This window comes from Chiloscyllium punctatum, chromosome 30 (assembly GCF_047496795.1).
Source record: "Chiloscyllium punctatum isolate Juve2018m chromosome 30, sChiPun1.3, whole genome shotgun sequence".
Taxonomy (NCBI): Eukaryota; Metazoa; Chordata; class Chondrichthyes; order Orectolobiformes; family Hemiscylliidae; genus Chiloscyllium; species Chiloscyllium punctatum.
The window spans coordinates 47,163,472-47,190,143 of NC_092768.1; the positions used below are offsets into that span (position 1 = coordinate 47,163,472).

The following is a 26,672-nucleotide window of genomic DNA, read 5'->3' on the forward strand; positions in this document are numbered from 1 at the left end:
TGACAGTCTCGTCCCCCCCGCAGCCACTTCGAGGGCAGCGTGCGGTGCGGCAGAGAGTCCGGGCGTGCATAAAGGATCTCACAGGCAGAGCCCTTCTCACCACCAGCCAAGCCACGTCTTGGTGCTTGTTGGAAAGTTCTGGCGATGAGGCATTCTGCCAAATGGCTTTGACAGTCTGCTCAGGGAACCGCTCGACAGGATCCGCCCTCTCCTTTTCCCGAAGGGTCTCAAGGACGCTACGTGCTGACCACTTCCTGATGGACTTGTGGTCAAAGGTGTTTTTCCTCATAAATTTCTCCACGAAGGACAGGTGATACGGAACGGTCCAACTACTCGGAGCGTTCCGCGGCAGCGAGGCCAGGCCCATCCTTCGCAACACCGGGGACAGGTAGAACCTCAGTACGTAGTGACACTTGGTGTTTGCGTACCGGGGATCCACGCACAGCTTGATGCAGCCACACACAAAGGTGGCCATCAGGGTGAGGGTGGCATTGGGCGTGTTTTTTCCCCCATTGCACCGGTCTTTGTACATTGAGTCTCTTCGGACCCGGTCCATCTTTGATCTCCAAATGAATTGGAAGATGGCCCGGGTGACTGCGGCGGCACAGGTCCTGGGGATAGGCCAGACCTGTGCCACATATAGCAATACTGAGAGGACCTCACACCTGATGACCAGGTTTTTTCCCGCGATGGAGAGCGACCGTTGCCCCCATCTGCCTAGTTTCTGTCTCATCTTCCTGATCCGCTCCTCCCAGGTCTTGGCGCACGCCCCAGCCCCCCCGAACCAAATACCCAGCACCTTCAGGTGGTCAGTCCTGACGGTGAAGGGGATAGAGGATTGGTCGGCCCAGTTCCCGAAGAGCATGGCCTCGCTCTTGCCTCGGTTTACCTTGGCCCCCGAGGCCCGTTCGAACTGGTCGCAGATGCACACGAGTCTGTGCACGGACAGCGGATCCGAGCAGAAAACAGCGACGTCATCCATGTACAGGGAGGCCTTAACCTGCAGGCCCCCGCTGCCAGGAATAGTCACCCCTCTCAGGCTCGCATCCTTCCTGATGGATTCGGCAAATGGCTCTATGCAACACACAAACAAGGCGGGTGAGAGGGGGCATCCCTGCCTGACTCCAGATCTTACAGGGAAGCTATCTGATTCCCACCCATTGATTGAGACTGCACTGACAATGTTGGTGTAGAGCAGTCTGATCCAATTTCCGATTCCCTCCCCAAAGCCCATTTTGGAGAGGACATCCCTCATATATGTATGCGATATCCTGTCAAAGGCTTTCTCCTGGTCCAGGCTGATGAGACAGGTGTCCACCCCCCTGTCCTGCACGTAGGCGATCGTATCCCTGAGGAGTGCGAGACTCTCAGAGATCTTCCTGCCCGGTACAGCACAGGTTTGGTCCGGGTGGATCACCGATCCCAGAGCAGACCTGACCCGGTTGGCGATGACCTTTGACAAGATTTTGTAGTCTGCATTTAACAGTGAGATCGGTCTCCAATTTCTAATTTCCTCCCTCTCTCCCTTCCGCTTGTAGACGAGGGTGATGATGCCTTTCCTCATGGATTCACTCATGGTACCTGCCCGAAGCATACTGACATACACCTCCAGCAGGTCCTGGCCGATCGAGTCCCAAAGAGCGGAATAAACCTCGACCGGTAAGCCGTCGCTTCCGGGAGTTTTATTCTTTTCGAAGGACTCGAGGGCCTTGGTCAGTTCATCCAGAGATAGCGGCTGGTCCAGCCTCTCTCGTGTTCCGTCATCTAGGACCTCCGTGATAGAGGACAGGAACGACTGGGAGGCCGCGCTGTCGGTCGGCTTCGAGTCATACAGGCTGGCGTAGAAGGATTTGCTGATCCTCATGACGTCAGCCTGAGATGACGTTACCGAGCCATCTTCTTTCTTCAGGCTGCTGAGCACGGAGCTCTCTTTGTGCACCTTCTGGAAGAAGAAACGTGAGCACGTCTCGTCCTGCTCCACCGAGCGGACCCTGGACCGGAAGATTATCCTGGAGGCCTCCGAGGCAAAGAGCGAGGCTTGCTGGCCCTTCACCTCCTTGAGGTCCTCCGTGACATCCACCCCCATCGTCTGCAGCAGGAGCAGGTTCTGCATACTTTCCTGGAGCTGGGACAGTTTTCCCCGCCTCTCTCTCGCCTCCTGGACACCTTTGAGGATAAAGAACCTCTTGATGTTCCCTTTTACCGTTTCCCACCAGTCCGCTGGAGACTCAAAGAGGGGCTTCACGGTTCTCCAACCTGCGTAATCCCTCTTGAGCTCTTCGATGTTTCCCGGGGTCAACAGCTTAGTGTTCAGTTTCCACGTTCCCTTGCCCGCCCGCTGTTCGTCCTGTAGGTGACAGTCGGCCAGCAGGAGGCAGTGGTCAGAGAAGAACACCGGCTTGACGTCGGTGGATCTGACCGAGAGCGTTCGGGACACAAACAGGTAATCTATCCTTGAGCGGATAGACCCGTCTGCCCGTGACCAGGTGTATCTACGCTGCGCTCCGTCTGCAGGGGCGCTGAAGACGTCGTGCAGCTTGGCGTCTTTGACCGTTTCCATCAGGGCCCTGGACGTAGCGTCCGGTTTACAAAATACCTTCTGTAATTGATCTGTGAGTCGACTTTCAAGGAAGCGTGAACCGACACTCCAAGGTCTTTATGTTCAGCAACACTCCCTACATTCAGAGTGTGGCAAATTCATTGAATTCACTGCCACAGAAGGCCTAGTCAGCTACAAATCACACCACAACAGGTTCATTTGGAAGCACTAGCTTTCAGAGCACTGCTCCTTCATCACGTGGTTGGGGAGAATAAGATTGTAAGACACAGAATTGAGAGCAAAAGTTTACAGTGTGATGTAACTGAAATTATATACCGAAAAAGACCTCGATTGTTTGTTAAGTCTCTCATGTTTTAGAATGACTATGTTGGTTTCTGTTCTTTCACACATAATCACAAAATGGAGACAATAGATTGGTGAGCCTAACGGCTGTGGTTGCTAAGTTGTGAGAGAGGATTCTGAGAGTTAGGATCTCGAGGCATTTGGGGAGGCGAGGACCCATTTGGAACAGTCAGTGTGGCTTTGTGCGTGGCAAATGGTGAAAGTTGCTCTCTGGTCTTCCAAAAAATTGTTGGTCTTCCAGAACAAGGAGTCGACCTTTCCCACGTGTTGGAGGCACATTCCAAGGTCCAGGACTACATGCTGAGAGAGGCAAGGACTGATTCGGGATAGTCAACATGGCTTTGTGTGTGGGAAATCATATCTCCCAAAGTTGATTGAGTTTTTTGAAGAAGTACCAAAGAGGATTGATGAGGGCAGAGCGGTCCTGTTGTGAAAAGCATTGAAGATAGCGGTTTATTGCAGGATGAAATAAGAGGGGCGGCATTACGTGTGAATTTGAGTGAAACTGAAGTGAACATAGATACAGGGATATATTAGAAGCCGCACGAAGCACAAATGAGCGACATCTATAGGATCATCTGACTTTTGCTTGTAATTCAGGGGAGAGCGCGAACGCAGTCCCCCACTACCACAAATTTTGCAGTCGAGTATCCCGCATTTGGGGACATCGCAGGCGTCAGCACACCCGAAGTGCAATGGGATAGCCTCGTCCTGGGAGAACCTTTTTTTTTTATTTCAAAAATATACTTTATTCATAAATGATTTGATGGTCTGTACATTGGATCATGCCATACATATGTCAATATTTACAAACACAGATTCGACTTTATTCTTGTCCTTTACAATCCTGTGCATTTTTTCAATCTTGTATATATACATATATTTGGCTGAGGCATCAGCAGAGCCCAAAAAAAAACGTCTGTATGGGCCCCCTGTTCTTCTTTCGGCAGGCCGATCTTACACGGTGGTCTTTCCCCACCGCGCCTTGGCGGCAGCTGCCCCAAGCTTCAGCGCGTCCCTCAACACGTAGTCTTGGACCTTGGAATGTGCCAGTCTGCAACACTCGGTCGGGGTCAACTCCTTCAGCTGGAAGATCAACAGGTTTCGGACCGCCCAGAGAGCGTCCTTCACCGAGTTGATGATCCTCCAGGCGCAGTTAATGTTCGTCTCGGTGTGAGTCCCGGGGAACAGGCCGTAGAGCACGGAGTCCCGCGTCACGGCGCTGCTCGGGACGAACCTCGACAAGCACCACTGCATTCCTCTCCAGACTTCCTCTGCATAGGCACATTCCAGAAGGAGGTGTGTGACAGTCTCGTCCCCCCCGCAGCCACTTCGAGGGCAGCGTGCGGTGCGGCAGAGAGTCCGGGCGTGCATAAAGGATCTCACAGGCAGAGCCCTTCTCACCACCAGCCAAGCCACGTCTTGGTGCTTGTTGGAAAGTTCTGGCGATGAGGCATTCTGCCAAATGGCTTTGACAGTCTGCTCAGGGAACCGCTCGACAGGATCCGCCCTCTCCTTTTCCCGAAGGGTCTCAAGGACGCTACGTGCTGACCCCTTCCTGATGGACTTGTGGTCAAAGGTGTTTTTCCTCATAAATTTCTCCACGAAGGACAGGTGATACGGAACGGTCCAACTACTCGGAGCGTTCCGCGGCAGCGAGGCCAGGCCCATCCTTCGCAACACCGGGGACAGGTAGAACCTCAGTACGTAGTGACACTTGGTGTTTGCGTACCGGGGATCCACGCACAGCTTGATGCAGCCACACACAAAGGTGGCCATCAGGGTGAGGGTGGCATTGGGCGTGTTTTTTCCCCCATTGCACCGGTCTTTGTACATTGAGTCTCTTCGGACCCGGTCCATCTTTGATCTCCAAATGAATTGGAAGATGGCCCGGGTGACTGCGGCGGCACAGGTCCTGGGGATAGGCCAGACCTGTGCCACATATAGCAATACTGAGAGTACCTCACACCTGATGACCAGGTTTTTTCCCGCGATGGAGAGCGACCGTTGCCCCCATCTGCCTAGTTTCTGTCTCATCTTCCTGATCCGCTCCTCCCAGGTCTTGGCGCACGCCCCAGCCCCCCCGAACCAAATACCCAGCACCTTCAGGTGGTCAGTCCTGACGGTGAAGGGGATAGAGGATTGGTCGGCCCAGTTCCCGAAGAGCATGGCCTCGCTCTTGCCTCGGTTTACCTTGGCCCCCGAGGCCCGGTCGAACTGGTCGCAGATGCACACGAGTCTGTGCACGGACAGCGGATCCGAGCAGAAAACAGCGACGTCATCCATGTACAGGGAGGCCTTAACCTGCAGGCCCCCGCTGCCAGGAATAGTCACCCCCCTCAGGCTCGCATCCTTCCTGATGGATTCGGCAAATGGCTCTATGCAACACACAAACAAGGCGGGTGAGAGGGGGCATCCCTGCCTGACTCCAGATCTTACAGGGAAGCTATCTGATTCCCACCCATTGATTGAGACTGCACTGACAATGTTGGTGTAGAGCAGTCTGATCCAATTTCCGATTCCCTCCCCAAAGCCCATTTTGGAGAGGACATCCCTCATATATGTATGCGATATCCTGTCAAAGGCTTTCTCCTGGTCCAGGCTGATGAGGCAGGTGTCCACCCCCCTGTCCTGCACGTAGGCGATCGTATCCCTGAGGAGTGCGAGACTCTCAGAGATCTTCCTGCCCGGTACAGCACAGGTTTGGTCCGGGTGGATCACCGATCCCAGAGCAGACCTGACCCGGTTGGCGATGACCTTTGACAAGATTTTGTAGTCTGCATTTAACAGTGAGATCGGTCTCCAATTTCTAATTTCCTCCCTCTCTCCCTTCCGCTTGTAGACGAGGGTGATGATGCCTTTCCTCATGGATTCACTCATGGTACCTGCCCGAAGCATACTGACATACACCTCCAGCAGGTCCTGGCCGATCGAGTCCCAAAGAGCGGAATAAACCTCGACCGGTAAGCCGTCGCTTCCGGGAGTTTTATTCTTTTCGAAGGACTCGAGGGCCTTGGTCAGTTCATCCAGAGATAGCGGCTGGTCCAGCCTCTCTCGTGTTCCGTCATCTAGGACCTCCGTGATAGAGGACAGGAACGACTGGGAGGCCGCGCTGTCGGTCGGCTTCGAGTCATACAGGCTGGCGTAGAAGGATTTGCTGATCCTCATGACGTCAGCCTGAGATGACGTTACCGAGCCATCTTCTTTCTTCAGGCTGCTGAGCACGGAGCTCTCTTTGTGCACCTTCTGGAAGAAGAAACGTGAGCACGTCTCGTCCTGCTCCACCGAGCGGACCCTGGACCGGAAGATTATCCTGGAGGCCTCCGAGGCAAAGAGCGAGGCTTGCTGGCCCTTCACCTCCTTGAGGTCCTCCGTGACATCCACCCCCATCGTCTGCAGCAGGAGCAGGTTCTGCATACTTTCCTGGAGCTGGGACAGTTTTCCCCGCCTCTCTCTCGCCTCCTGGACACCTTTGAGGATAAAGAACCTCTTGATGTTCCCTTTTACCGTTTCCCACCAGTCCGCTGGAGACTCAAAGAGGGGCTTCACGGTTCTCCAACCTGCGTAATCCCTCTTGAGCTCTTCGATGTTTCCCGGGGTCAACAGCTTAGTGTTCAGTTTCCACGTTCCCTTGCCCGCCCGCTGTTCGTCCTGTAGGTGACAGTCGGCCAGCAGGAGGCAGTGGTCAGAGAAGAACACCGGCTTGACGTCGGTGGATCTGACCGAGAGCGTTCGGGACACAAACAGGTAATCTATCCTTGAGCGGATAGACCCGTCTGCCCGTGACCAGGTGTATCTACGCTGCGCTCCGTCTGCAGGGGCGCTGAAGACGTCGTGCAGCTTGGCGTCTTTGACCGTTTCCATCAGGGCCCTGGACGTAGCGTCCGGTTTACTGTCCCCCCCGCCGGATCGTCCATCAGCATCAATGATGCAGTTGAAGTCTCCGGCCAGAATGACCGGCCTGGACGTAGCCAGCAGCAGTGGAAGCTGTTGCAGGACGGCCAACCGTTCACTCTTACCCACTGGGGCGTACACGTTGATTAGTCTCACGGGAGCGTTTCTGTATTTGACGTCCACGACGAGGAGGCGCCCGCCCACCACCTCCTTAACCTCGGAGATGGTGAAGTTGCCTCCCCGCAACAGGATACCCAGGCCGGAGGCGCGGCTATCGTTGCCCCCCGACCACACTGACGGCCCGTGGGCCCACAAGCTCGACCATCTCCTGTAACTGCTGAGGTGCGGTATCCCGCACTCCTGCAGAAACAGGACATCGGCTTTGACGTTGGCCAGGAAGGCCAGCGTTGAAACACATCGCGTAGCCGCTTTAATGCTACGCACATTTATGCTGGCAATTTTAAACCCCATTTTAACAGTTTGCGGGGTTACCAGTGTCCATTTTCTTCTGGTCTTGCTCCAGTGGGGTAGCTGCGTGCATCCCCGTGGTGACAGCAAACTGCTGGACCTTCCCAGGGCTGAGGTAGTTGTCCGGCTCCACGCTGGAGTCATTTCCCCGCTCTGGTGTCATCGTGTCAGACCCAGGGTCCGCATCGCCCCGTTCTCCATCTGACATCAGGGCTGTCACTGGGACGCTGCTCCCAGTTCCCTGGAGCTGTGGGCCGGTGGGTACCCCTTGGTTCTCACCGGGTAGGGGGAGGCCTTCGCCCATCCCCTCAGAGGGATCGTCTTTTCCTTCTTGGGCGGTGTTGCCCTCCTTTCTCCCCACGGCGCTCTGCCTCTTCCTCCGGAGGCGACCCTTCTTGCGCCCGTCCTCACCCTCGGAGGAGCTGCCTGTATCCTCCTCTTGGAGGTGTCTCTTCCCCCTTCGCTTGGTGGCTTTGGGGCCCTCGAGAGGTTTCCTTTTCCTGTTTTTAACGATAATCCACTGCTCTGCCTCCTTTGATCCCTCCTCTTCCATTTCCTCCGTCTGTCTTGCAGGAGCTTGGGTCGGCTGCTGCATCTCCCCGCTGTCTGCTGCCTGCTCCTCTACAACTTTCCCTTCCTTCTGGGTGCCTCCAGGCACCGTTCCTTTGCTGATTCGCGGTACCTCGTTAGACTTTGTCGGTCCGCGGCTCGTGTTGCCACCTCCGGCCATCTGTGCGTAGGTGGCGGCTCCTCGTCTTGGGCAGGCCTTGTACATGTGGCCCGCCTCCCCGCACAGGTTGCAGCTCTTTTCCTCCCGACAGTCCTTTGTCAAGTGACCCTCCTGTTTGCAGTTCCTGCAGACGGTCACTTTGCAATCCACCGCCACGTGTCCCGACTTCCCGCAGGTTCGGCACACTTTGGGCTGCCCTGCATATGTCAGGTAGCCTCTGCTCCCTCCGATTGCGAAGCTCGAGGGTGGGTGGAGGATGTTCCCACTGTCATCGGCCCTCAGAGTTGCCTTGACCAGCCTCTTACTGGTCCAGATCCCAAAGGGGTCGATCACATCGGTGGCTTCTCCCTCGACTTGGACGTACCTTCCCAGGAAGGTCAGGACATCAGCCGCTGGAACGTAGGGGTTGTACATATGGATTGTAACAACCCGGTTCCTCTGTGCAGGAAGCACACACAATGGCGTCGCCGACAAGATGGAGAACAGCGGCTCCCCTTCCTTCTCCTTGAAGACCTTCAGGAGCTGTTCGCACTGCTTCACGCTTCTGAAGGTCACATCGAAGTAGCCTGCCCCAGGGAAATCCTGCAGGCAGTACACTTTTTTTTTTTTATTTCAAAAATATACTTTATTCATAAATGATTTGATGGTCTGTACATTGGATCATGCCATACATATGTCCATATTTACAAACACAGATTCGACTTTATTCTTGTCCTTTACAATCCTGTGCATTTTTTCAATCTTGTATATATACATATATTTGGCTGAGGCATCAGCAGAGCCCAAAAAAAAACGTCTGTATGGGCCCCCTGTTCTTCTTTCGGCAGGCCGATCTTACACGGTGGTCTTTCCCCACCGCGCCTTGGCGGCAGCTGCCCCAAGCTTCAGCGCGTCCCTCAACACGTAGTCTTGGACCTTGGAATGTGCCAGTCTGCAACACTCGGTCGGGGTCAACTCCTTCAGCTGGAAGATCAACAGGTTTCGGACCGCCCAGAGAGCGTCCTTCACCGAGTTGATGATCCTCCAGGCGCAGTTAATGTTCGTCTCGGTGTGAGTCCCGGGGAACAGGCCGTAGAGCACGGAGTCCCGCGTCACGGCGCTGCTCGGGACGAACCTCGACAAGCACCACTGCATTCCTCTCCAGACTTCCTCTGCATAGGCACATTCCAGAAGGAGGTGTGTGACAGTCTCGTCCCCCCCGCAGCCACTTCGAGGGCAGCGTGCGGTGCGGCAGAGAGTCCGGGCGTGCATAAAGGATCTCACAGGCAGAGCCCTTCTCACCACCAGCCAAGCCACGTCTTGGTGCTTGTTGGAAAGTTCTGGCGATGAGGCATTCTGCCAAATGGCTTTGACAGTCTGCTCAGGGAACCGCTCGACAGGATCCGCCCTCTCCTTTTCCCGAAGGGTCTCAAGGACGCTACGTGCTGACCCCTTCCTGATGGACTTGTGGTCAAAGGTGTTTTTCCTCATAAATTTCTCCACGAAGGACAGGTGATACGGAACGGTCCAACTACTCGGAGCGTTCCGCGGCAGCGAGGCCAGGCCCATCCTTCGCAACACCGGGGACAGGTAGAACCTCAGTACGTAGTGACACTTGGTGTTTGCGTACCGGGGATCCACGCACAGCTTGATGCAGCCACACACAAAGGTGGCCATCAGGGTGAGGGTGGCATTGGGCGTGTTTTTTCCCCCATTGCACCGGTCTTTGTACATTGAGTCTCTTCGGACCCGGTCCATCTTTGATCTCCAAATGAATTGGAAGATGGCCCGGGTGACTGCGGCGGCACAGGTCCTGGGGATAGGCCAGACCTGTGCCACATATAGCAATACTGAGAGGACCTCACACCTGATGACCAGGTTTTTTCCCGCGATGGAGAGCGACCGTTGCCCCCATCTGCCTAGTTTCTGTCTCATCTTCCTGATCCGCTCCTCCCAGGTCTTGGCGCACGCCCCAGCCCCCCCGAACCAAATACCCAGCACCTTCAGGTGGTCAGTCCTGACGGTGAAGGGGATAGAGGATTGGTCGGCCCAGTTCCCGAAGAGCATGGCCTCGCTCTTGCCTCGGTTTACCTTGGCCCCCGAGGCCCGTTCGAACTGGTCGCAGATGCACACGAGTCTGTGCACGGACAGCGGATCCGAGCAGAAAACAGCGACGTCATCCATGTACAGGGAGGCCTTAACCTGCAGGCCCCCGCTGCCAGGAATAGTCACCCCTCTCAGGCTCGCATCCTTCCTGATGGATTCGGCAAATGGCTCTATGCAACACACAAACAAGGCGGGTGAGAGGGGGCATCCCTGCCTGACTCCAGATCTTACAGGGAAGCTATCTGATTCCCACCCATTGATTGAGACTGCACTGACAATGTTGGTGTAGAGCAGTCTGATCCAATTTCCGATTCCCTCCCCAAAGCCCATTTTGGAGAGGACATCCCTCATATATGTATGCGATATCCTGTCAAAGGCTTTCTCCTGGTCCAGGCTGATGAGACAGGTGTCCACCCCCCTGTCCTGCACGTAGGCGATCGTATCCCTGAGGAGTGCGAGACTCTCAGAGATCTTCCTGCCCGGTACAGCACAGGTTTGGTCCGGGTGGATCACCGATCCCAGAGCAGACCTGACCCGGTTGGCGATGACCTTTGACAAGATTTTGTAGTCTGCATTTAACAGTGAGATCGGTCTCCAATTTCTAATTTCCTCCCTCTCTCCCTTCCGCTTGTAGACGAGGGTGATGATGCCTTTCCTCATGGATTCACTCATGGTACCTGCCCGAAGCATACTGACATACACCTCCAGCAGGTCCTGGCCGATCGAGTCCCAAAGAGCGGAATAAACCTCGACCGGTAAGCCGTCGCTTCCGGGAGTTTTATTCTTTTCGAAGGACTCGAGGGCCTTGGTCAGTTCATCCAGAGATAGCGGCTGGTCCAGCCTCTCTCGTGTTCCGTCATCTAGGACCTCCGTGATAGAGGACAGGAACGACTGGGAGGCCGCGCTGTCGGTCGGCTTCGAGTCATACAGGCTGGCGTAGAAGGATTTGCTGATCCTCATGACGTCAGCCTGAGATGACGTTACCGAGCCATCTTCTTTCTTCAGGCTGCTGAGCACGGAGCTCTCTTTGTGCACCTTCTGGAAGAAGAAACGTGAGCACGTCTCGTCCTGCTCCACCGAGCGGACCCTGGACCGGAAGATTATCCTGGAGGCCTCCGAGGCAAAGAGCGAGGCTTGCTGGCCCTTCACCTCCTTGAGGTCCTCCGTGACATCCACCCCCATCGTCTGCAGCAGGAGCAGGTTCTGCATACTTTCCTGGAGCTGGGACAGTTTTCCCCGCCTCTCTCTCGCCTCCTGGACACCTTTGAGGATAAAGAACCTCTTGATGTTCCCTTTTACCGTTTCCCACCAGTCCGCTGGAGACTCAAAGAGGGGCTTCACGGTTCTCCAACCTGCGTAATCCCTCTTGAGCTCTTCGATGTTTCCCGGGGTCAACAGCTTAGTGTTCAGTTTCCACGTTCCCTTGCCCGCCCGCTGTTCGTCCTGTAGGTGACAGTCGGCCAGCAGGAGGCAGTGGTCAGAGAAGAACACCGGCTTGACGTCGGTGGATCTGACCGAGAGCGTTCGGGACACAAACAGGTAATCTATCCTTGAGCGGATAGACCCGTCTGCCCGTGACCAGGTGTATCTACGCTGCGCTCCGTCTGCAGGGGCGCTGAAGACGTCGTGCAGCTTGGCGTCTTTGACCGTTTCCATCAGGGCCCTGGACGTAGCGTCCGGTTTACAAAATACCTTCTGTAATTGATCTGTGAGTCGACTTTCAAGGAAGCGTGAACCGACACTCCAAGGTCTTTATGTTCAGCAACACTCCCTACATTCAGAGTGTGGCAAATTCATTGAATTCACTGCCACAGAAGGCCTAGTCAGCTACAAATCACACCACAACAGGTTCATTTGGAAGCACTAGCTTTCAGAGCACTGCTCCTTCATCACGTGGTTGGGGAGAATAAGATTGTAAGACACAGAATTGAGAGCAAAAGTTTACAGTGTGATGTAACTGAAATTATATACCGAAAAAGACCTCGATTGTTTGTTAAGTCTCTCATGTTTTAGAATGACTATGTTGGTTTCTGTTCTTTCACACATAATCACAAAATGGAGACAATAGATTGGTGAGCCTAACGGCTGTGGTTGCTAAGTTGTGAGAGAGGATTCTGAGAGTTAGGATCTCGAGGCATTTGGGGAGGCGAGGACCCATTTGGAACAGTCAGTGTGGCTTTGTGCGTGGCAAATGGTGAAAGTTGCTCTCTGGTCTTCCAAAAAATTGTTGGTCTTCCAGAACAAGGAGTCGACCTTTCCCACGTGTTGGAGGCACATTCCAAGGTCCAGGACTACATGCTGAGAGAGGCAAGGACTGATTCGGGATAGTCAACATGGCTTTGTGTGTGGGAAATCATATCTCCCAAAGTTGATTGAGTTTTTTGAAGAAGTACCAAAGAGGATTGATGAGGGCAGAGCGGTCCTGTTGTGAAAAGCATTGAAGATAGCGGTTTATTGCAGGATGAAATAAGAGGGGCGGCATTACGTGTGAATTTGAGTGAAACTGAAGTGAACATAGATACAGGGATATATTAGAAGCCGCACGAAGCACAAATGAGCGACATCTATAGGATCATCTGACTTTTGCTTGTAATTCAGGGGAGAGCGCGAACGCAGTCCCCCACTACCACAAATTTTGCAGTCGAGTATCCCGCATTTGGGGACATCGCAGGCGTCAGCACACCCGAAGTGCAATGGGATAGCCTCGTCCTGGGAGAACCTTTTTTTTTTTTATTTCAAAAATATACTTTATTCATAAATGATTTGATGGTCTGTACATTGGATCATGCCATACATATGTCAATATTTACAAACACAGATTCGACTTTATTCTTGTCCTTTACAATCCTGTGCATTTTTTCAATCTTGTATATATACATATATTTGGCTGAGGCATCAGCAGAGCCCAAAAAAAAACGTCTGTATGGGCCCCCTGTTCTTCTTTCGGCAGGCCGATCTTACACGGTGGTCTTTCCCCACCGCGCCTTGGCGGCAGCTGCCCCAAGCTTCAGCGCGTCCCTCAACACGTAGTCTTGGACCTTGGAATGTGCCAGTCTGCAACACTCGGTCGGGGTCAACTCCTTCAGCTGGAAGATCAACAGGTTTCGGACCGCCCAGAGAGCGTCCTTCACCGAGTTGATGATCCTCCAGGCGCAGTTAATGTTCGTCTCGGTGTGAGTCCCGGGGAACAGGCCGTAGAGCACGGAGTCCCGCGTCACGGCGCTGCTCGGGACGAACCTCGACAAGCACCACTGCATTCCTCTCCAGACTTCCTCTGCATAGGCACATTCCAGAAGGAGGTGTGTGACAGTCTCGTCCCCCCCGCAGCCACTTCGAGGGCAGCGTGCGGTGCGGCAGAGAGTCCGGGCGTGCATAAAGGATCTCACAGGCAGAGCCCTTCTCACCACCAGCCAAGCCACGTCTTGGTGCTTGTTGGAAAGTTCTGGCGATGAGGCATTCTGCCAAATGGCTTTGACAGTCTGCTCAGGGAACCGCTCGACAGGATCCGCCCTCTCCTTTTCCCGAAGGGTCTCAAGGACGCTACGTGCTGACCCCTTCCTGATGGACTTGTGGTCAAAGGTGTTTTTCCTCATAAATTTCTCCACGAAGGACAGGTGATACGGAACGGTCCAACTACTCGGAGCGTTCCGCGGCAGCGAGGCCAGGCCCATCCTTCGCAACACCGGGGACAGGTAGAACCTCAGTACGTAGTGACACTTGGTGTTTGCGTACCGGGGATCCACGCACAGCTTGATGCAGCCACACACAAAGGTGGCCATCAGGGTGAGGGTGGCATTGGGCGTGTTTTTTCCCCCATTGCACCGGTCTTTGTACATTGAGTCTCTTCGGACCCGGTCCATCTTTGATCTCCAAATGAATTGGAAGATGGCCCGGGTGACTGCGGCGGCACAGGTCCTGGGGATAGGCCAGACCTGTGCCACATATAGCAATACTGAGAGGACCTCACACCTGATGACCAGGTTTTTTCCCGCGATGGAGAGCGACCGTTGCCCCCATCTGCCTAGTTTCTGTCTCATCTTCCTGATCCGCTCCTCCCAGGTCTTGGCGCACGCCCCAGCCCCCCCGAACCAAATACCCAGCACCTTCAGGTGGTCAGTCCTGACGGTGAAGGGGATAGAGGATTGGTCGGCCCAGTTCCCGAAGAGCATGGCCTCGCTCTTGCCTCGGTTTACCTTGGCCCCCGAGGCCCGTTCGAACTGGTCGCAGATGCACACGAGTCTGTGCACGGACAGCGGATCCGAGCAGAAAACAGCGACGTCATCCATGTACAGGGAGGCCTTAACCTGCAGGCCCCCGCTGCCAGGAATAGTCACCCCTCTCAGGCTCGCATCCTTCCTGATGGATTCGGCAAATGGCTCTATGCAACACACAAACAAGGCGGGTGAGAGGGGGCATCCCTGCCTGACTCCAGATCTTACAGGGAAGCTATCTGATTCCCACCCATTGATTGAGACTGCACTGACAATGTTGGTGTAGAGCAGTCTGATCCAATTTCCGATTCCCTCCCCAAAGCCCATTTTGGAGAGGACATCCCTCATATATGTATGCGATATCCTGTCAAAGGCTTTCTCCTGGTCCAGGCTGATGAGACAGGTGTCCACCCCCCTGTCCTGCACGTAGGCGATCGTATCCCTGAGGAGTGCGAGACTCTCAGAGATCTTCCTGCCCGGTACAGCACAGGTTTGGTCCGGGTGGATCACCGATCCCAGAGCAGACCTGACCCGGTTGGCGATGACCTTTGACAAGATTTTGTAGTCTGCATTTAACAGTGAGATCGGTCTCCAATTTCTAATTTCCTCCCTCTCTCCCTTCCGCTTGTAGACGAGGGTGATGATGCCTTTCCTCATGGATTCACTCATGGTACCTGCCCGAAGCATACTGACATACACCTCCAGCAGGTCCTGGCCGATCGAGTCCCAAAGAGCGGAATAAACCTCGACCGGTAAGCCGTCGCTTCCGGGAGTTTTATTCTTTTCGAAGGACTCGAGGGCCTTGGTCAGTTCATCCAGAGATAGCGGCTGGTCCAGCCTCTCTCGTGTTCCGTCATCTAGGACCTCCGTGATAGAGGACAGGAACGACTGGGAGGCCGCGCTGTCGGTCGGCTTCGAGTCATACAGGCTGGCGTAGAAGGATTTGCTGATCCTCATGACGTCAGCCTGAGATGACGTTACCGAGCCATCTTCTTTCTTCAGGCTGCTGAGCACGGAGCTCTCTTTGTGCACCTTCTGGAAGAAGAAACGTGAGCACGTCTCGTCCTGCTCCACCGAGCGGACCCTGGACCGGAAGATTATCCTGGAGGCCTCCGAGGCAAAGAGCGAGGCTTGCTGGCCCTTCACCTCCTTGAGGTCCTCCGTGACATCCACCCCCATCGTCTGCAGCAGGAGCAGGTTCTGCATACTTTCCTGGAGCTGGGACAGTTTTCCCCGCCTCTCTCTCGCCTCCTGGACACCTTTGAGGATAAAGAACCTCTTGATGTTCCCTTTTACCGTTTCCCACCAGTCCGCTGGAGACTCAAAGAGGGGCTTCACGGTTCTCCAACCTGCGTAATCCCTCTTGAGCTCTTCGATGTTTCCCGGGGTCAACAGCTTAGTGTTCAGTTTCCACGTTCCCTTGCCCGCCCGCTGTTCGTCCTGTAGGTGACAGTCGGCCAGCAGGAGGCAGTGGTCAGAGAAGAACACCGGCTTGACGTCGGTGGATCTGACCGAGAGCGTTCGGGACACAAACAGGTAATCTATCCTTGAGCGGATAGACCCGTCTGCCCGTGACCAGGTGTATCTACGCTGCGCTCCGTCTGCAGGGGCGCTGAAGACGTCGTGCAGCTTGGCGTCTTTGACCGTTTCCATCAGGGCCCTGGACGTAGCGTCCGGTTTACAAAATACCTTCTGTAATTGATCTGTGAGTCGACTTTCAAGGAAGCGTGAACCGACACTCCAAGGTCTTTATGTTCAGCAACACTCCCTACATTCAGAGTGTGGCAAATTCATTGAATTCACTGCCACAGAAGGCCTAGTCAGCTACAAATCACACCACAACAGGTTCATTTGGAAGCACTAGCTTTCAGAGCACTGCTCCTTCATCACGTGGTTGGGGAGAATAAGATTGTAAGACACAGAATTGAGAGCAAAAGTTTACAGTGTGATGTAACTGAAATTATATACCGAAAAAGACCTCGATTGTTTGTTAAGTCTCTCATGTTTTAGAATGACTATGTTGGTTTCTGTTCTTTCACACATAATCACAAAATGGAGACAATAGATTGGTGAGCCTAACGGCTGTGGTTGCTAAGTTGTGAGAGAGGATTCTGAGAGTTAGGATCTCGAGGCATTTGGGGAGGCGAGGACCCATTTGGAACAGTCAGTGTGGCTTTGTGCGTGGCAAATGGTGAAAGTTGCTCTCTGGTCTTCCAAAAAATTGTTGGTCTTCCAGAACAAGGAGTCGACCTTTCCCACGTGTTGGAGGCACATTCCAAGGTCCAGGACTACATGCTGAGAGAGGCAAGGACTGATTCGGGATAGTCAACATGGCTTTGTGTGTGGGAAATCATATCTCCCAAAGTTGATTGAGTTTTTTGAAGAAGTACCAAAGAGGATTGATGAGGGCAGAGCGGTCCTGTTGTGAAAAGCATTGAAGATAGCGGTTTATTGCAGGATGAAATAAGAGGGGCGGCATTACGTGTGAATTTGAGTGAAACTGAAGTGAACATAGATACAGGGATATATTAGAAGCCGCACGAAGCACAAATGAGCGACATCTATAGGATCATCTGACTTTTGCTTGTAATTCAGGGGAGAGCGCGAACGCAGTCCCCCACTACCACAAATTTTGCAGTCGAGTATCCCGCATTTGGGGACATCGCAGGCGTCAGCACACCCGAAGTGCAATGGGATAGCCTCGTCCTGGGAGAACCTTTTTTTTTTTTATTTCAAAAATATACTTTATTCATAAATGATTTGATGGTCTGTACATTGGATCATGCCATACATATGTCAATATTTACAAACACAGATTCGACTTTATTCTTGTCCTTTACAATCCTGTGCATTTTTTCAATCTTGTATATATACATATATTTGGCTGAGGCATCAGCAGAGCCCAAAAAAAAACGTCTGTATGGGCCCCCTGTTCTTCTTTCGGCAGGCCGATCTTACACGGTGGTCTTTCCCCACCGCGCCTTGGCGGCAGCTGCCCCAAGCTTCAGCGCGTCCCTCAACACGTAGTCTTGGACCTTGGAATGTGCCAGTCTGCAACACTCGGTCGGGGTCAACTCCTTCAGCTGGAAGATCAACAGGTTTCGGACCGCCCAGAGAGCGTCCTTCACCGAGTTGATGATCCTCCAGGCGCAGTTAATGTTCGTCTCGGTGTGAGTCCCGGGGAACAGGCCGTAGAGCACGGAGTCCCGCGTCACGGCGCTGCTCGGGACGAACCTCGACAAGCACCACTGCATTCCTCTCCAGACTTCCTCTGCATAGGCACATTCCAGAAGGAGGTGTGTGACAGTCTCGTCCCCCCCGCAGCCACTTCGAGGGCAGCGTGCGGTGCGGCAGAGAGTCCGGGCGTGCATAAAGGATCTCACAGGCAGAGCCCTTCTCACCACCAGCCAAGCCACGTCTTGGTGCTTGTTGGAAAGTTCTGGCGATGAGGCATTCTGCCAAATGGCTTTGACAGTCTGCTCAGGGAACCGCTCGACAGGATCCGCCCTCTCCTTTTCCCGAAGGGTCTCAAGGACGCTACGTGCTGACCCCTTCCTGATGGACTTGTGGTCAAAGGTGTTTTTCCTCATAAATTTCTCCACGAAGGACAGGTGATACGGAACGGTCCAACTACTCGGAGCGTTCCGCGGCAGCGAGGCCAGGCCCATCCTTCGCAACACCGGGGACAGGTAGAACCTCAGTACGTAGTGACACTTGGTGTTTGCGTACCGGGGATCCACGCACAGCTTGATGCAGCCACACACAAAGGTGGCCATCAGGGTGAGGGTGGCATTGGGCGTGTTTTTTCCCCCATTGCACCGGTCTTTGTACATTGAGTCTCTTCGGACCCGGTCCATCTTTGATCTCCAAATGAATTGGAAGATGGCCCGGGTGACTGCGGCGGCACAGGTCCTGGGGATAGGCCAGACCTGTGCCACATATAGCAATACTGAGAGGACCTCACACCTGATGACCAGGTTTTTTCCCGCGATGGAGAGCGACCGTTGCCCCCATCTGCCTAGTTTCTGTCTCATCTTCCTGATCCGCTCCTCCCAGGTCTTGGCGCACGCCCCAGCCCCCCCGAACCAAATACCCAGCACCTTCAGGTGGTCAGTCCTGACGGTGAAGGGGATAGAGGATTGGTCGGCCCAGTTCCCGAAGAGCATGGCCTCGCTCTTGCCTCGGTTTACCTTGGCCCCCGAGGCCCGTTCGAACTGGTCGCAGATGCACACGAGTCTGTGCACGGACAGCGGATCCGAGCAGAAAACAGCGACGTCATCCATGTACAGGGAGGCCTTAACCTGCAGGCCCCCGCTGCCAGGAATAGTCACCCCTCTCAGGCTCGCATCCTTCCTGATGGATTCGGCAAATGGCTCTATGCAACACACAAACAAGGCGGGTGAGAGGGGGCATCCCTGCCTGACTCCAGATCTTACAGGGAAGCTATCTGATTCCCACCCATTGATTGAGACTGCACTGACAATGTTGGTGTAGAGCAGTCTGATCCAATTTCCGATTCCCTCCCCAAAGCCCATTTTGGAGAGGACATCCCTCATATATGTATGCGATATCCTGTCAAAGGCTTTCTCCTGGTCCAGGCTGATGAGACAGGTGTCCACCCCCCTGTCCTGCACGTAGGCGATCGTATCCCTGAGGAGTGCGAGACTCTCAGAGATCTTCCTGCCCGGTACAGCACAGGTTTGGTCCGGGTGGATCACCGATCCCAGAGCAGACCTGACCCGGTTGGCGATGACCTTTGACAAGATTTTGTAGTCTGCATTTAACAGTGAGATCGGTCTCCAATTTCTAATTTCCTCCCTCTCTCCCTTCCGCTTGTAGACGAGGGTGATGATGCCTTTCCTCATGGATTCACTCATGGTACCTGCCCGAAGCATACTGACATACACCTCCAGCAGGTCCTGGCCGATCGAGTCCCAAAGAGCGGAATAAACCTCGACCGGTAAGCCGTCGCTTCCGGGAGTTTTATTCTTTTCGAAGGACTCGAGGGCCTTGGTCAGTTCATCCAGAGATAGCGGCTGGTCCAGCCTCTCTCGTGTTCCGTCATCTAGGACCTCCGTGATAGAGGACAGGAACGACTGGGAGGCCGCGCTGTCGGTCGGCTTCGAGTCATACAGGCTGGCGTAGAAGGATTTGCTGATCCTCATGACGTCAGCCTGAGATGACGTTACCGAGCCATCTTCTTTCTTCAGGCTGCTGAGCACGGAGCTCTCTTTGTGCACCTTCTGGAAGAAGAAACGTGAGCACGTCTCGTCCTGCTCCACCGAGCGGACCCTGGACCGGAAGATTATCCTGGAGGCCTCCGAGGCAAAGAGCGAGGCTTGCTGGCCCTTCACCTCCTTGAGGTCCTCCGTGACATCCACCCCCATCGTCTGCAGCAGGAGCAGGTTCTGCATACTTTCCTGGAGCTGGGACAGTTTTCCCCGCCTCTCTCTCGCCTCCTGGACACCTTTGAGGATAAAGAACCTCTTGATGTTCCCTTTTACCGTTTCCCACCAGTCCGCTGGAGACTCAAAGAGGGGCTTCACGGTTCTCCAACCTGCGTAATCCCTCTTGATCTCTTCGATGTTTCCCGGGGTCAACAGCTTAGTGTTCAGTTTCCACGTTCCCTTGCCCGCCCGCTGTTCGTCCTGTAGGTGACAGTCGGCCAGCAGGAGGCAGTGGTCAGAGAAGAACACCGGCTTGACGTCGGTGGATCTGACCGAGAGCGTTCGGGACACAAACAGGTAATCTATCCTTGAGCGGATAGACCCGTCTGCCCGTGACCAGGTGTATCTACGCTGCGCTCCGTCTGCAGGGGCGCTGAAGACGTCGTGCAGCTTGGCGTCTTTGACCGTTTCCATCAGGGCCCTGGACGTAGCGTCCGGTTTACAAAATACCTTCTGTAATTGATCTGTGAGTCGACTTTCAAGGAAGCGTGAACCGACACTCCAAGGTCTTTATGTTCAGCAACACTCCCTACATTCAGAGTGTGGCAAATTCATTGAATTCACTGCCACAGAAGGCCTAGTCAGCTACAAATCACACCACAACAGGTTCATTTGGAAGCACTAGCTTTCAGAGCACTGCTCCTTCATCACGTGGTTGGGGAGAATAAGATTGTAAGACACAGAATTGAGAGCAAAAGTTTACAGTGTGATGTAACTGAAATTATATACCGAAAAAGACCTCGATTGTTTGTTAAGTCTCTCATGTTTTAGAATGACTATGTTGGTTTCTGTTCTTTCACACATAATCACAAAATGGAGACAATAGATTGGTGAGCCTAACGGCTGTGGTTGCTAAGTTGTGAGAGAGGATTCTGAGAGTTAGGATCTCGAGGCATTTGGGGAGGCGAGGACCCATTTGGAACAGTCAGTGTGGCTTTGTGCGTGGCAAATGGTGAAAGTTGCTCTCTGGTCTTCCAAAAAATTGTTGGTCTTCCAGAACAAGGAGTCGACCTTTCCCACGTGTTGGAGGCACATTCCAAGGTCCAGGACTACATGCTGAGAGAGGCAAGGACTGATTCGGGATAGTCAACATGGCTTTGTGTGTGGGAAATCATATCTCCCAAAGTTGATTGAGTTTTTTGAAGAAGTACCAAAGAGGATTGATGAGGGCAGAGCGGTCCTGTTGTGAAAAGCATTGAAGATAGCGGTTTATTGCAGGATGAAATAAGAGGGGCGGCATTACGTGTGAATTTGAGTGAAACTGAAGTGAACATAGATACAGGGATATATTAGAAGCCGCACGAAGCACAAATGAGCGACATCTATAGGATCATCTGACTTTTGCTTGTAATTCAGGGGAGAGCGCGAACGCAGTCCCCCACTACCACAAATTTTGCAGTCGAGTATCCCGCATTTGGGGACATCGCAGGCGTCAGCACACCCGAAGTGCAATGGGATAGCCTCGTCCTGGGAGAACCTTTTTTTTTTTTATTTCAAAAATATACTTTATTCATAAATGATTTGATGGTCTGTACATTGGATCATGCCATACATATGTCAATATTTACAAACACAGATTCGACTTTATTCTTGTCCTTTACAATCCTGTGCATTTTTTCAATCTTGTATATATACATATATTTGGCTGAGGCATCAGCAGAGCCCAAAAAAAAACGTCTGTATGGGCCCCCTGTTCTTCTTTCGGCAGGCCGATCTTACACGGTGGTCTTTCCCCACCGCGCCTTGGCGGCAGCTGCCCCAAGCTTCAGCGCGTCCCTCAACACGTAGTCTTGGACCTTGGAATGTGCCAGTCTGCAACACTCGGTCGGGGTCAACTCCTTCAGCTGGAAGATCAACAGGTTTCGGACCGCCCAGAGAGCGTCCTTCACCGAGTTGATGATCCTCCAGGCGCAGTTAATGTTCGTCTCGGTGTGAGTCCCGGGGAACAGGCCGTAGAGCACGGAGTCCCGCGTCACGGCGCTGCTCGGGACGAACCTCGACAAGCACCACTGCATTCCTCTCCAGACTTCCTCTGCATAGGCACATTCCAGAAGGAGGTGTGTGACAGTCTCGTCCCCCCCGCAGCCACTTCGAGGGCAGCGTGCGGTGCGGCAGAGAGTCCGGGCGTGCATAAAGGATCTCACAGGCAGAGCCCTTCTCACCACCAGCCAAGCCACGTCTTGGTGCTTGTTGGAAAGTTCTGGCGATGAGGCATTCTGCCAAATGGCTTTGACAGTCTGCTCAGGGAACCGCTCGACAGGATCCGCCCTCTCCTTTTCCCGAAGGGTCTCAAGGACGCTACGTGCTGACCCCTTCCTGATGGACTTGTGGTCAAAGGTGTTTTTCCTCATAAATTTCTCCACGAAGGACAGGTGATACGGAACGGTCCAACTACTCGGAGCGTTCCGCGGCAGCGAGGCCAGGCCCATCCTTCGCAACACCGGGGACAGGTAGAACCTCAGTACGTAGTGACACTTGGTGTTTGCGTACCGGGGATCCACGCACAGCTTGATGCAGCCACACACAAAGGTGGCCATCAGGGTGAGGGTGGCATTGGGCGTGTTTTTTCCCCCATTGCACCGGTCTTTGTACATTGAGTCTCTTCGGACCCGGTCCATCTTTGATCTCCAAATGAATTGGAAGATGGCCCGGGTGACTGCGGCGGCACAGGTCCTGGGGATAGGCCAGACCTGTGCCACATATAGCAATACTGAGAGGACCTCACACCTGATGACCAGGTTTTTTCCCGCGATGGAGAGCGACCGTTGCCCCCATCTGCCTAGTTTCTGTCTCATCTTCCTGATCCGCTCCTCCCAGGTCTTGGCGCACGCCCCAGCCCCCCCGAACCAAATACCCAGCACCTTCAGGTGGTCAGTCCTGACGGTGAAGGGGATAGAGGATTGGTCGGCCCAGTTCCCGAAGAGCATGGCCTCGCTCTTGCCTCGGTTTACCTTGGCCCCCGAGGCCCGTTCGAACTGGTCGCAGATGCACACGAGTCTGTGCACGGACAGCGGATCCGAGCAGAAAACAGCGACGTCATCCATGTACAGGGAGGCCTTAACCTGCAGGCCCCCGCTGCCAGGAATAGTCACCCCTCTCAGGCTCGCATCCTTCCTGATGGATTCGGCAAATGGCTCTATGCAACACACAAACAAGGCGGGTGAGAGGGGGCATCCCTGCCTGACTCCAGATCTTACAGGGAAGCTATCTGATTCCCACCCATTGATTGAGACTGCACTGACAATGTTGGTGTAGAGCAGTCTGATCCAATTTCCGATTCCCTCCCCAAAGCCCATTTTGGAGAGGACATCCCTCATATATGTATGCGATATCCTGTCAAAGGCTTTCTCCTGGTCCAGGCTGATGAGACAGGTGTCCACCCCCCTGTCCTGCACGTAGGCGATCGTATCCCTGAGGAGTGCGAGACTCTCAGAGATCTTCCTGCCCGGTACAGCACAGGTTTGGTCCGGGTGGATCACCGATCCCAGAGCAGACCTGACCCGGTTGGCGATGACCTTTGACAAGATTTTGTAGTCTGCATTTAACAGTGAGATCGGTCTCCAATTTCTAATTTCCTCCCTCTCTCCCTTCCGCTTGTAGACGAGGGTGATGATGCCTTTCCTCATGGATTCACTCATGGTACCTGCCCGAAGCATACTGACATACACCTCCAGCAGGTCCTGGCCGATCGAGTCCCAAAGAGCGGAATAAACCTCGACCGGTAAGCCGTCGCTTCCGGGAGTTTTATTCTTTTCGAAGGACTCGAGGGCCTTGGTCAGTTCATCCAGAGATAGCGGCTGGTCCAGCCTCTCTCGTGTTCCGTCATCTAGGACCTCCGTGATAGAGGACAGGAACGACTGGGAGGCCGCGCTGTCGGTCGGCTTCGAGTCATACAGGCTGGCGTAGAAGGATTTGCTGATCCTCATGACGTCAGCCTGAGATGACGTTACCGAGCCATCTTCTTTCTTCAGGCTGCTGAGCACGGAGCTCTCTTTGTGCACCTTCTGGAAGAAGAAACGTGAGCACGTCTCGTCCTGCTCCACCGAGCGGACCCTGGACCGGAAGATTATCCTGGAGGCCTCCGAGGCAAAGAGCGAGGCTTGCTGGCCCTTCACCTCCTTGAGGTCCTCCGTGACATCCACCCCCATCGTCTGCAGCAGGAGCAGGTTCTGCATACTTTCCTGGAGCTGGGACAGTTTTCCCCGCCTCTCTCTCGCCTCCTGGACACCTTTGAGGATAAAGAACCTCTTGATGTTCCCTTTTACCGTTTCCCACCAGTCCGCTGGAGACTCAAAGAGGGGCTTCACGGTTCTCCAACCTGCGTAATCCCTCTTGATCTCTTCGATGTTTCCCGGGGTCAACAGCTTAGTGTTCAGTTTCCACGTTCCCTTGCCCGCCCGCTGTTCGTCCTGTAGGTGACAGTCGGCCAGCAGGAGGCAGTGGTCAGAGAAGAACACCGGCTTGACGTCGGTGGATCTGACCGAGAGCGTTCGGGACACAAACAGGTAATCTATCCTTGAGCGGATAGACCCGTCTGCCCGTGACCAGGTGTATCTACGCTGCGCTCCGTCTGCAGGGGCGCTGAAGACGTCGTGCAGCTTGGCGTCTTTGACCGTTTCCATCAGGGCCCTGGACGTAGCGTCCGGTTTACAAAATACCTTCTGTAATTGATCTGTGAGTCGACTTTCAAGGAAGCGTGAACCGACACTCCAAGGTCTTTATGTTCAGCAACACTCCCTACATTCAGAGTGTGGCAAATTCATTGAATTCACTGCCACAGAAGGCCTAGTCAGCTACAAATCACACCACAACAGGTTCATTTGGAAGCACTAGCTTTCAGAGCACTGCTCCTTCATCACGTGGTTGGGGAGAATAAGATTGTAAGACACAGAATTGAGAGCAAAAGTTTACAGTGTGATGTAACTGAAATTATATACCGAAAAAGACCTCGATTGTTTGTTAAGTCTCTCATGTTTTAGAATGACTATGTTGGTTTCTGTTCTTTCACACATAATCACAAAATGGAGACAATAGATTGGTGAGCCTAACGGCTGTGGTTGCTAAGTTGTGAGAGAGGATTCTGAGAGTTAGGATCTCGAGGCATTTGGGGAGGCGAGGACCCATTTGGAACAGTCAGTGTGGCTTTGTGCGTGGCAAATGGTGAAAGTTGCTCTCTGGTCTTCCAAAAAATTGTTGGTCTTCCAGAACAAGGAGTCGACCTTTCCCACGTGTTGGAGGCACATTCCAAGGTCCAGGACTACATGCTGAGAGAGGCAAGGACTGATTCGGGATAGTCAACATGGCTTTGTGTGTGGGAAATCATATCTCCCAAAGTTGATTGAGTTTTTTGAAGAAGTACCAAAGAGGATTGATGAGGGCAGAGCGGTCCTGTTGTGAAAAGCATTGAAGATAGCGGTTTATTGCAGGATGAAATAAGAGGGGCGGCATTACGTGTGAATTTGAGTGAAACTGAAGTGAACATAGATACAGGGATATATTAGAAGCCGCACGAAGCACAAATGAGCGACATCTATAGGATCATCTGACTTTTGCTTGTAATTCAGGGGAGAGCGCGAACGCAGTCCCCCACTACCACAAATTTTGCAGTCGAGTATCCCGCATTTGGGGACATCGCAGGCGTCAGCACACCCGAAGTGCAATGGGATAGCCTCGTCCTGGGAGAACCTTTTTTTTTTTTATTTCAAAAATATACTTTATTCATAAATGATTTGATGGTCTGTACATTGGATCATGCCATACATATGTCAATATTTACAAACACAGATTCGACTTTATTCTTGTCCTTTACAATCCTGTGCATTTTTTCAATCTTGTATATATACATATATTTGGCTGAGGCATCAGCAGAGCCCAAAAAAAAACGTCTGTATGGGCCCCCTGTTCTTCTTTCGGCAGGCCGATCTTACACGGTGGTCTTTCCCCACCGCGCCTTGGCGGCAGCTGCCCCAAGCTTCAGCGCGTCCCTCAACACGTAGTCTTGGACCTTGGAATGTGCCAGTCTGCAACACTCGGTCGGGGTCAACTCCTTCAGCTGGAAGATCAACAGGTTTCGGACCGCCCAGAGAGCGTCCTTCACCGAGTTGATGATCCTCCAGGCGCAGTTAATGTTCGTCTCGGTGTGAGTCCCGGGGAACAGGCCGTAGAGCACGGAGTCCCGCGTCACGGCGCTGCTCGGGACGAACCTCGACAAGCACCACTGCATTCCTCTCCAGACTTCCTCTGCATAGGCACATTCCAGAAGGAGGTGTGTGACAGTCTCGTCCCCCCCGCAGCCACTTCGAGGGCAGCGTGCGGTGCGGCAGAGAGTCCGGGCGTGCATAAAGGATCTCACAGGCAGAGCCCTTCTCACCACCAGCCAAGCCACGTCTTGGTGCTTGTTGGAAAGTTCTGGCGATGAGGCATTCTGCCAAATGGCTTTGACAGTCTGCTCAGGGAACCGCTCGACAGGATCCGCCCTCTCCTTTTCCCGAAGGGTCTCAAGGACGCTACGTGCTGACCCCTTCCTGATGGACTTGTGGTCAAAGGTGTTTTTCCTCATAAATTTCTCCACGAAGGACAGGTGATACGGAACGGTCCAACTACTCGGAGCGTTCCGCGGCAGCGAGGCCAGGCCCATCCTTCGCAACACCGGGGACAGGTAGAACCTCAGTACGTAGTGACACTTGGTGTTTGCGTACCGGGGATCCACGCACAGCTTGATGCAGCCACACACAAAGGTGGCCATCAGGGTGAGGGTGGCATTGGGCGTGTTTTTTCCCCCATTGCACCGGTCTTTGTACATTGAGTCTCTTCGGACCCGGTCCATCTTTGATCTCCAAATGAATTGGAAGATGGCCCGGGTGACTGCGGCGGCACAGGTCCTGGGGATAGGCCAGACCTGTGCCACATATAGCAATACTGAGAGGACCTCACAC

General features: G+C 53.6%; 1 non-coding gene and 4 pseudogenes across 1 annotated transcript; all 5 read right to left on the bottom strand.

Annotated features, from left to right (window-relative positions):
• Positions 1 to 3,499: 3,499 nt before the first annotated feature.
• LOC140455785 (U1 spliceosomal RNA) lies at positions 3,500 to 3,664 on the bottom strand. Its single transcript, XR_011953036.1, has one exon. It is a non-coding gene; the product is annotated as a U1 spliceosomal RNA (small nuclear RNA).
• A 9,010-nt stretch (positions 3,665 to 12,674) lies between these two features.
• On the bottom strand, positions 12,675 to 12,824 carry LOC140455818 (U1 spliceosomal RNA; annotated as a pseudogene).
• Positions 12,825 to 16,882: 4,058 nt separating this feature from the next.
• LOC140455819 (U1 spliceosomal RNA) lies at positions 16,883 to 17,032 on the bottom strand (annotated as a pseudogene).
• Positions 17,033 to 21,090: 4,058 nt separating this feature from the next.
• On the bottom strand, positions 21,091 to 21,240 carry LOC140455820 (U1 spliceosomal RNA; annotated as a pseudogene).
• Positions 21,241 to 25,298: 4,058 nt separating this feature from the next.
• LOC140455821 (U1 spliceosomal RNA) lies at positions 25,299 to 25,448 on the bottom strand (annotated as a pseudogene).
• Between the last annotated feature and the right edge of the window lie 1,224 nt (positions 25,449 to 26,672).